The sequence below is a fragment of the Heterocephalus glaber genome, unplaced genomic scaffold (genome assembly GCF_053883595.1).
Source record: "Heterocephalus glaber isolate CG9 unplaced genomic scaffold, H.glaber_assembly_v1.0 deba00001497, whole genome shotgun sequence".
Lineage (NCBI taxonomy): Eukaryota > Metazoa > Chordata > Mammalia > Rodentia > Bathyergidae > Heterocephalus > Heterocephalus glaber.
In genome coordinates, this window is record NW_028258320.1 from 72,062,234 (window position 1) to 72,073,446 (window position 11,213).

The 11,213-nt window shown below is 40.1% G+C and overlaps 1 long non-coding RNA gene across 1 annotated transcript; it reads right to left on the reverse strand.

Annotated features, from left to right (window-relative positions):
- Window positions 1–588: 588 nt before the first annotated feature.
- Window positions 589–10,647, reverse strand: LOC110347866 (uncharacterized). Its single transcript, XR_002392735.2, has 3 exons — window positions 10,206–10,647; window positions 4,119–4,305; window positions 589–774 (listed from the first exon to the last, which is right to left on the reverse strand). It is a non-coding gene; the product is annotated as an uncharacterized LOC110347866 (long non-coding RNA).
- Window positions 10,648–11,213: the final 566 nt, after the last annotated feature.

Sequence of the window (11,213 nt, forward strand, 5' to 3'; positions counted from 1 at the left end):
CAGTATGGGTGATGTTTACCAATCGTCACAGCTAATACTCTGTCTTCTCTCTAGCGAGTACTTTCTATATGTAAGCAATGGTGCTTCTCAGATGCTGATGGTTATTTCTTTAACAGATTGATGAAGTAGAATGTTACAAATAACAGCCACACAATCCTCAGCACTAAATTCTTAGGTGATGATGAGCACCTAGCATTCCCCTTTCCAAAGAGCATGTGCTGACTTTCTAGGAGTTCCCCAAGCTTTCTAAGAAGATTCCCTTCCCCTTTCAGACATTAACATCCTGTAGCCTGTGGGACAAATTCAGTCAGTGCAGCACTTGTTTTTATAAGTAAATATGCATTGGATCACTGTCATATCCCTTCATTTATATATTGTTCATGCCTGCTTTTGTGCTACAGTAATGAAGTGGAGTAGTTGTGACAGAGATTGTATGGATCGTGAAGCCTAAAAATATTTACTATCTGGCCCTTTGCAGAAAAAGTTTGATGACTCTCTTGCACTGGAATGGTTTCCAGACTATCTCCTCCTGAGATCTATTGAGATGGAACTTGAAAAACTCTTTTATTGGAGTACACATGTCAGTGAACAAGGTTCTTGGGGTCTTAATTTACTTCAAACAGAGAACTTCTGCCTTCATCTCTATTCTATACTGAGTTTCCACAGTTGAATCTGTGTTAGGTCAGAGTGAGTGGGAGACTGGAGCCATGAGGTCAGATTCCTGGAGGGTCTATAAATGTGTAACTGCCGATCCTTGGAGGAAAATCCAGGTACCTGTGAAAAGTAAATTTGAGCATTTGGTGCTTTATTTTCATATGGGAAACAGAAATACTCATACCTATGGCAAAACTGGATTTACTTGATGAGTCATTGAGAAGCTTACATGCAGAATTGTACTGGATATTTTACTTAAGTATATCCTATCATAACTGTAATTTTTGTGGAAGATAAAATCACTTTAGAAAAATAATCTGCCCCAATTAATATCTTGGTTGTGGAGGGTTTGGGTGATGATGAAAAGAGCCCCTGGGGTGTATTAGCTTCTGCAAGGCAGTCCTACTTGCCAGCAAAATATGAACCGTATTTTTGTGTGAGACAGTTCCCAAGTTATTGAAACAACTAACCTTCCTTGAATAGCTAGTTCAAACATGCCCCTCATATCCAAGGTGAGAAAAAGAGAAGCTATTGTTAGATCATTTTTAAAGCCTGTTTTCAATTAGTAAAAAAAGTAACATCTGGTGTGGTACAGTAGCAAATATCAGCTAATGCTTCTGCAGACAATATGTATAAGCTTTTGGACAAACATAAAACAAAAATATTTGTAGTCACTATAGAGTGCCTAAAGTAGGCAGAAATCAAAAGGATTTAATGCCTGAAAGAGAAGAACTGTTACAGATGAAATACACATACATATGGCTTTTCTCTTTGTATCTCCTAGTCCGTGTGTCATGAATAAATAGAACCAAACCAGAAAGGTGCAGTGTCACTGGCCTGGCAAGTTAAAAGACAGAATTCAGAATTGCTAAAGCAGCTGGGATAAGAAGGAGGATATTCGAGAATGGAGAGGGAGGCCCCTAAATATGTATGTTAACTCTCCCCAAACCCTCCACTGATAGTCAACTGCATGTGCAAATTGGGGGGATCCCAAAGGGACTCAGCAGAAAGCTAGAGCTGAAAGGTAGAAAGGCTTAAGGAGAATCGCCAATTCTGCCTACTGATGAGGAGACGGAGTTAAATGGGTTCGTCCTTCTAACGTGGTAAATACCATGAGCTTTCCATTGAAATTTCACTGTATCATTGATCTAAGGGACTTGCCTTTAAATGAAAGGCAACATCGAAACAGATCCACAGCAAAAAGGTAAAACCTAGCCTCTACAAACTAAAAATATTAGTTAGTGGACTGTCTCCTGAAACAAAAATCAAAACTCTTCAGAATAGTAAGACAAAATCTGGCCTCTACAATGTATCATGTATAATAATGTGCTGAAAGAATTATTGGACATGCAGAGAAGTAGGAAAATTTTATCTATAGTCAGGAGAAAAATCAGTAAATAGAAAAAGATGTGTACTGATTCTGATGAAGAAATTAGACAAGCACTACAAAGAAGTTAGTATAAATATGCCCAAGAATGTAAAAAGAGAGTCATAAGTAGATAGGAGATAAGAGATTAAAAGAAAATGAACCTATAAAAAACAGAATCAATAAATGTGATCATTACGTATGTAAAAAATGTGCCAATAAATATTTTTAAAAGCAGAATCAAAAGAAACACTAGAACTGAAAATTAGAAAATGAAACACCTACTGGATATTTAGGGATTTCTGAAATCATCTAAATCTTCCTCATTGGGCCAAATATAGGTCTATTTGGACAAAAAAGCAACTAGATGCATTTTTACTCTTTATTAAAATACTAAATATATTCTTGGGAGGGGGGTACTGGGGACCGAACTCAGGACCTTGCGCTTGAGAGACAGGTGGTAGAACCACTGAGCTAAATCCCCAGCCCTAAATATATTCTTTAATGTATTCTTTTTTTTTTTTTTTTCTGGTACCAGGGATCAAACTCAGGACCTTGTGTTTTCCAGGCAGGTGTGGTGCTGCTGAGCTACATCACCAGCCCTTTAATATATTCTTGTGCAGGTAGGTAAGAGTACCTCTCTGCTGTATTAAGGGAAAGTGTAAAGAAACATGAGGAAATGCTAAGCATCAAGTTCAGAATGTGGCTACCTCTTGGAGGAAGAAGGGTCACCTGGGAGGGAGGAGTACATTGGGGGCTTTAACTGGTGATAGTTCTGAAGCTGCATGGTGGTAAAAAGTTGGGCCTTAAAAGGGCTCCATGCAGGCTGCAGACCCTGAAGATTAACCTTTCTCAGTAGCAACTGGCTGCTGGGTGTTTTGTTTGGGATCACATAATTTTGCACGTTGTAAGACGTTTATTAATATTTACCTCCTCGCCTAGAAAAGGATTCCATATGTAGACAGAATGTGTGGATTTTGTTCCTTATTTCCTTTTTTTCTTTTTGGTACCAGGGATCAAACTCGGGTCCTTGCTCTTGCGAGGCAGGCGGCGGAACCACTGCCACTGAGCTAAATCCCCGGCCCCTTGTTCCTTATTTCATGGTCACAGAGTAGGCACAGTTTGGTGTTTTAAAATTCTAGGCTGAGCTTTGCCTTTTGTTTTCTGCTAGGAAAAACATCTGTCTCAGATTAAGGATATAGCATTCAGAGTTCAGCAGTGAAACTGAAGACATTGAAGTTGTTAAAAAGAGGAAAGTAAATTGAATTGGTTAGTTGGGTGATAGATTGCTGAAAAGTCAAGCAAAACGATTGAAAGCTATTTCTACTCTTAGGGATGGAAAGATAAGGGATGAAGACAGGTCAGTATCGTTCAGCACTCAGGTATCTTACTGAGGCTATGACTGTGTCAGGGCTTCTCTGTGGGAACGAGGCCCTCGAAGGAGGAGCTTTCTGGTAGTTGCTAGGGCAGTGGAGGGGGATCATCCATTTTTTAGAACAATTGCTCAAGGAACAGGAAGAGATGCACTGGTTTCTCCTCTCCTCTTGCTAGTTCGTATTTCACCAGTCCCTTCTCTCTACCTAGAGCCAATTGGCAAGGAAACCTGGGCATGTAGTTTTCTGCAACACAGACTAAAACAGGTTAAAAATTAGAAACAGAAAAAAATTAGGAATAGATCTGAGAGTGAGGGTTTTCAGCACAAAAGATAACATATTTAGAGAGTTTTATGCTCTGAATTGTGTTCCCTTTCTTGCCTCCAAGTTTGTATGTCGAAATCCTAAGCTTCAATATCTCAGAATGTAATGGTATTTGGACACACCATTTTAAAGAGGTAATTATGCTAAAATGGGGTCATTAAGGAAGGCCTAGAGGAAATTTGGACCTCAACATGTACAGAGGGGAGACCATGTGAAGACACAAAGAGAAGACAGAAATTGATAGACTGTGGAGGAAAGCTGCAGAAGGAATTCTAATGACCCTTTGACCTTGGTCTCCCAGCCTTCAGAATCTCCCTAAAATACATTTTTGTTGTTAGGCCACCCAGCCATCATACTTAATCATGGAAACCCTGATAAACTGCTCCTAGGAGACTGCGCACTTTGTGTTCCGTTGTTGCCTGTGGAAATTTTCTCCAGTGCTCCATGATTAACCTCAAGTCTTCCCAGGTTGCTTCCAGGTTTCCATTGCAGATCTAAGCTGGGTCCCTCCTGCAGGGAAATCAAGTTCCTCCTCACTTGATCTTCTGTTCTTCTTTCTATAATTCCAGAAAATCCTTGCTTTCTTCCCTATACAGAGAGGACATTGATTAGTTGTTTAATTAGTGGGCCAGGAAACAAAGAGGTGGTGAAATTTGCTTCTGAAACTGTCCCGTCTTCTCAAAGCAAAACAAAAAGCTCTTTCCGGAGCTGCCACAAATCCTATGTGGCAATGGTTACATAACAAATCATTCCCTCCAGACCAGATGGCAATTTGATGCTGTAGAGGCAAACTGGTACCCTTTCATTTTCTCTTTGCTGCACCACAATTCATGTGGCTCAGGACAACAGGAGCAGGAGGAAGAACATTCTGCACTTTCTCTCCATCTGTTCCTGGGAGGCCAGCATGATAACAATATGGTATTCACTGCAGGATGACAGCACATCCTGCACTCTAGACTTGGACCAACAGAATCCTATTTCATAATAGGAATTTGTACTGTTAGACCCCAGAGGGAAATGTGGCCAATTCCAGGGGCTAAAAACATGATCACTGTGTCCAGTGATGGGAGTAAATAAAGCATGACATTCAGCTAAAAAACACCAGAGCTCAAGGACGTGGGACTTCCCATCTGTATGACCTTGAATGATTCCCCTTCTCATTGTGGACCAGAGCATCTCATCCGTGAAATAGGCCCAATGCCTGCCTTGCAGATACCAGGCCACTGCGATGGTCAAATGAGGTGGTCTATGAAGGTATATTTAACTCTAAATTAGTGCATGATTACAGGCTATAAAAATAACATTTTTTAGGGTCAGAGGATTCCATTTTCTACTCTTTCTTGTTGAATACAGAGAGAGGCAAACATCACCCTTCACCACCCAAGTCAGTGGCTTATTTGTGACTCAATGCTTTGTCTTTATCTCATAGTGGAGGAATTTGGAGGGGTAAAGATAATCTAGAATAATAATTTCCCCCATTAAAAAAAACACATCTAAGCTATTTCTCCTCTCTGAATATAGTGCTATTCATGTAGCAGGATAATTTTTTTCAGCTTTATTGAGGGATAATTTACATATAATAAAATTCACCAGTTTTAAGGACACCATTTTATGAGATTTGACAAATGTATGCAGTATAAAATCACCACCATGCTTGACAGGGTAATCTTTGCTGATAATGACTTATAATTTTCTTCCTTTCCATTTTCCCCAGTGGGCAGTAGGCTCTAGGTTTCTAGCTTAGGCAAGGTTTGTGGTTGGGCAAAGGGTAAGCATACTCATTTCTTCCTGACTTTCATTTCCAGTATCTTTAGCCATGAAAGAGCTTATGGTATTCTGGTGGGGAAGAACAGAAGTGCCTTAGAAATAAGAACAAAAATGATCAAATATCAGATCTTTATCTGGTGGATATATATATATATATATATTTAATTTTCATAACATCCTGTGGAGCAGGTTCTGCTTTTATTCCCATTTTATGGATAAGGAAACTGGGCACTTATCCAAAAGAGGGAGGTGGAAGTTTTTATTCAAGACAATCTGCTTCAAAATTAATAGAGCCAGGGTTGGAAACCATAATATGTTCTAGGGCCTAGTCTGTGAAGATCAGTAAAGGGGCTGTTAGGGTTTGGGTCTAGCTGTCCCCTCCAAAGCCTCATGCAGTCATAGGTGGCTTTTTCAGAGGTGGCTGAATCTAGAGTGTGCAATGCTGGGATTAAGGGTGTGTGATTGCTAAAACAGTTCACTGATTGGTTTGGTACCACCCTAATCCCAGTAGTCTGGATAAAATAAAAGGGGCAGAAAGTTCCTTGTTCCTTCTGCTGACTTCTGCCACCATGAACTGTTGCCCCTCTCCACGTGCCACCCATCTTGGAGCCAGCCGACTGTGGACTGAAGCCTCTACCAACTGTGAGCTAAAGAAATGCTTTCCCTTTTAATTTGGGGTGTTGGGTATTTTGTGTCAGCAATGAGAGGAAAGTAACTAAAACAAGGATATTCCTGAAACTAGAAAAAAAGTCTAGAGTCTGAAAAAGTGAGAAAGGGACCATGGTTTTTACAAGCCAGGTGAAGCAAATCCTTGCTACTTCAGGGAAAAACTGTCTCATTGCAGAAGCCCAGGCTAAGCAAGGATGTTACACATTAGGATGATGGATTTGAGAGGGCTAAACAATGTTCAGGGACGTTTGTGACATGGTGTTGGGTGGGGACTCTGAGTCCTCTGATGCTTGTGAGAGGGTTCTCAAGATGGATGGAGCTTATATATGTAATTAGCTCACTGGAAGAAGGTCTGTAGATAACACTTAATGGACTTAATTTACATATGTTCTTAAAATTCAGTCACTTATAATCAAAAATATAAACTCTCATTTCACAGCATTTTGGAAAGAGAAACTGGTACTCATAATTCAAATTCCTGTGCTGGATTAGTACACTTAAAAGTGGAACTCAATTGCCCCTGAGACTGTCATTTTCATAAAAACATTTGCAGAAATGTTAAGGGAGAAAGAAAGACACCAGCTGTCTTGCTTACTTTCCTAGTCCCTGAGACACAATACCCATCACCCACACCTTAAAGGAGAAGGGGTTCATTTTGACTCCTGGTTATAGCAATGGTTGGCCAGCTCCAAAGCAGAAATTGCATGGCAGAGGGCACAGTGGACAAAAGGCTGCTCACATCATGGTGGTTAGGAAGTGGAAAGAGAAGGGGAGAGATATAACCTTCCAGATCATGCCCCAGTGACCTGCCTCTAACCAGGCCCAACCTTCCCACAGCACACTCAGCTGCGGAACTCCTCAGTGGGGGGATGCAGTGATGAGTACCGTACCACACAACCCAACCACATTCCAAAAGCTCTGCCTCTGAGCGCACGAGAGTTTGGGGGAACATTCCACATCCAAAGCACAACATCAGCTCACATGAGCTCACAGATACACCTTGAAAAGGAGCATCTTAAAAAAAAATAAAACAGGAACATCAGTAGTCCTAACTTCTCATATCATAGCTTCTGGATTAACACAGGGGTTAAAAAACATAAGAACCATTAAAGATGATGTTACTCAGGGTTCACATAAAAAGTAATACAGTACAATATAATGCTTACATTATAACATTAAGTGAACAAAGAGCAATCCTAAAATATAAGGCTGATTATGTAATTTTCCTGGTTAAGGTTATTCTGCCTCTCTCTCATACTCATTGGTCCAGCCTGGAGAAATTCCTGTCACTCTCTCCAGCAGAACCAACAGGAATCAATGGAGCCCTTGTGACACCAGATAAACCAACTGTTATGGCTATGTCTAGATGTCTCCCCAAGCCTCATGCAGTGCTAAGGGGGGGCTGAATCTGGAGTGTGTGATGCTGGGATTAAGGGCATGTGATTACTAAACCACATGAGTGATTGGTTTGGCACGGCCCTAATCCCAGTAGTCTGGAAGGGATGAAAAGGGCAGAAAGATGCCCTTAAGGTCTTTTGTTGCTTTCGCTGTTTTCTGCCACCATGAACTGTTGCCCCTGCCTTAGAGACAGCTGACAAAGAACTGAAATCTCTGCAAACTATGAGCCAAATAAACCCCTTCCCCTTTAACTTTGGGTGTCAGGTGTTTTGTCTCAGCAAGGAGAGCAAAGTAACTAACCCACCAACCAAACCAAACTGAAACACAAAGGCTTTGAAAGTTAAACTTCTATCAAAACCACAGCCCACAAAAATAAGATGCATAGGGCAAGGGATTTAGCTCAGTGGTTCCACTGCCTGCCTTGCAAGTGCAGGGTCGATCCCAGGTACCAAAAAAAGAAAAAAAACAAACAAAAAAAGAGGCATAAGTGAAACAAAACAGTGGGTCATCCTGCTGAATTCGGAGATTTGAATAGGATGAGAGCCTCTTAATACAGTCAACAAATTATATAGGATGCAAGAAGTCATCCATCTACCCAAGAATGTTACTGAACAATTGAATATTCAATTGAAAAAAAAACCAAAACAAAAAATCTTTGCTCTAAACCTCAGAGATTATATAGTAATTCCAGATCATGCATTTACATGTAAAACATAATATTACCAATGATAAAGCTTTTCAAAAACTAAGAAAAATTTTTTAAGATTTAGGGCAAAGTTGATTTGATAGTAAAAACACAATTTACAAAAAGGAAAACCAGCAAATTAGACCTCATCAAAATTAATAACTTCTACTATGAGACAATCCAAGTGAAGAGGGTAAAAAGATAAGCTACACGGGGAATAATATGTGCAAACTACATATCTGACAAAAGACTTGTATCTAGAGTATATACAGAACTCTCAAAGCTCAGAAGTATTTTTTTTCAAAAAAGCAAATAATACAGTTAGAAAATGGGCAAAAGACATGAAGAGAATTTCATTATAAGAATCAGAGAACCAGATATTTGACATTTCACCATCAAGCCACACTGAAACCACAATGAGCTTTCAGAACACTTAAAATTTAAAAATAAGCAAGCAAACAAAAACTTGTAACAACAAATGCTCGCAAAGTTGCAGACAAGTCAAATCAGTCATACCTTGCAATTGGAAATGTAAAATGTTACCATCATTCTGGAAAATTGTCAGCTTCTCATAAAACTAAACACACTGCTACTATATGATCCACTGATTTCCTTCCTGAGCTTATCCCAGATAAATGAACATGAAAATTCATGTTCATACACAAATCTGTATACAAATCATACACATCTTCATTTGTAATGGCCAAAATTATTGGAGTAAGCCCAGGTATCCTTCAAGAGTGGAAAGGTTAAAAACACTGTGGCATATTGTAAAATTCTCAGCATACTGACCCTACTGCTCAGCAAAAGCAAGGAATCAACTATTAATGTTCCCCACTACTTAGATGAACCTCCAAAGAAATTTAAAGGAAAAAAAGTAATATCCAAAAGTACCCATATTACTATAAAATTCCACTTATTTAACATTCTTGGAATAACAATATTATAAACATAGAGAACATATTAGCAGTTGCTAGAAGTTGAGAACAGAGAGAGGGAGTATAGGTTGAATTATACCTCTCCAACATTTATAGGTGGAATTCCTAAGCCCCAATACCCGAGAATATAGTCTTCTTTGGAAATGGTGTCATTGCAAATATAATTAGTTAAGATGAGTTCAAACTGGAGTAGGGTGATTTACTCATCTGATATGACTGGTACACTTCTAGAAAGAGGAAATTTGGAGGCACACATTTATAGGAAGAATACCACGTGGAATACAGAGATCTACAAGTCAAGGAATACCCAAGATGGACAGCAAGCTATTGGAAGCTAGAAGATGAAAACAGAAGGCTCCCTTCAGAAGGAACCAGCCTTACTGACACATGGATCTTGGACTTCAGCCTCCAGAAATGCATGATAATGAATTTCTATGTTTACGCCACCCGGTCAGTTCTTGGAGCTTTGTTATGGCAGTCCAGGCTACCTACCACAGGCTGAGGGCAGGGAAGGAAGTGCACCTGCCTTTAAAGATAGTGCGAGAGAGGGTCTGTGGTGCTGGAAACACTCTGAGTCTTCATTGCATCAATATCCTGATTGGAGATGGTGTTATAGTTTCACAATGTGTTACCGCTGTAGTGACCTTTAGAGAGTACACAAGATCTCTCTTTTCTCATTGCTTACAACTGCATCTAAATCTGTCATTAATTCATGCCTTTTAATTAAAAAGCACATTTGATGCCAAAAAATCTTGTATGATATCCTTGAAATTATACTTCCTACAGCCTTGAACTTGAGATGAAATATTTTAGGCACCTTTTTAAAAAGTACACATTTTTCCAAAATGTGTTATGGTCTATGCTTGCAATGAAGTTGGAAGACACAGTATGGCACCCAGCATTGGTCTAGGGAGCTGGGAGCTGGAGCATGGTTGAGAAAAGTCCCTTGGGAAGAAAGGCAATGATAACAGAGAATAGAAGCTCAGCTTGGGGAGGAAATGTTTAAAACTGGACCAAGAACAAAGACCTACTTCATACTGATTTTTTCCTCATGTCCATTCTGCTGGTATAGGTTCCGAGGTTTCAAGGCAGTGCTCTTTGGGTCTGCTCTTGCTCCCCTCTGCTTGTCCCTCCCACAATGTTCAGAGATTGTTTTCCTTTTCAGCCAAGCACAGGCTATAGAGTTCTCCCCAATATGGAATTGATCTGCTTGTTCATCTACAAATAAAGAGCCAAACCAAGTTAGATGGGGAGGAAGTCTACGTGTGTGGTTTGAAACCCATCATGGGTAGGAAGAGAATGTAGAATGTAGAATGAGAGAATGTAGAACTGTGTCCTTTTCTCCTTTTAAACAAATTCCTTCTCTGTCTTTTACCTTGTTTCTCAAACATAGGCACAATCTCTCTCTCTTATTGTCTGCTGATCAACTTAAACTAAATGAAATAATGCAGCAAAGCAGCTGCCGTGGAAGTAGGCGGAGAGCAGTTTCATCTTCCAACAATGTGATTACTGCAAAGAGCACTGGCTTTGCAGGCTGAAGGGACTGTGTTCAAATCCTCAGCTGTGACACTTAGAAGTTTTGCGAGGTGAGGGATTTTTAGGCTGAGTGTTGGAAGATAAACATAAAGCTTTGTTGGGAAGATTAAATCTGGTAATAAATCTCTAATGTGGGTGGTTAAAATTTTAGTAAGTACTCAATACATGTTTATTTGCTGGCAGTTGGCCTGAGATCTCCCTCAGTTCCTTGCTACAATGGGCTTCTCCAAAAGGGCTGCTCACAGCACAGAGTGGGTTCCATCAGACTACACAGGCGAGAATGAGCAGGACAGAATGAGCACGACATAAGCCAGAGTCTTCTGTAAGCCTTCTGTCATCTTATTCATCAGAAGCAAGTCAGAGGTCAGCCCACAAGGAGAGGGAATTGTAGGAGGGTGGGATTCCAGGGGGTGGGGATCCCTGGGGGAGGTAAGTAGAGGCTGCCTTCCACTTCTGCCTTTTGACTCCAACAATTTGCATCTCTCTTACTTCCCTGCCAAGGC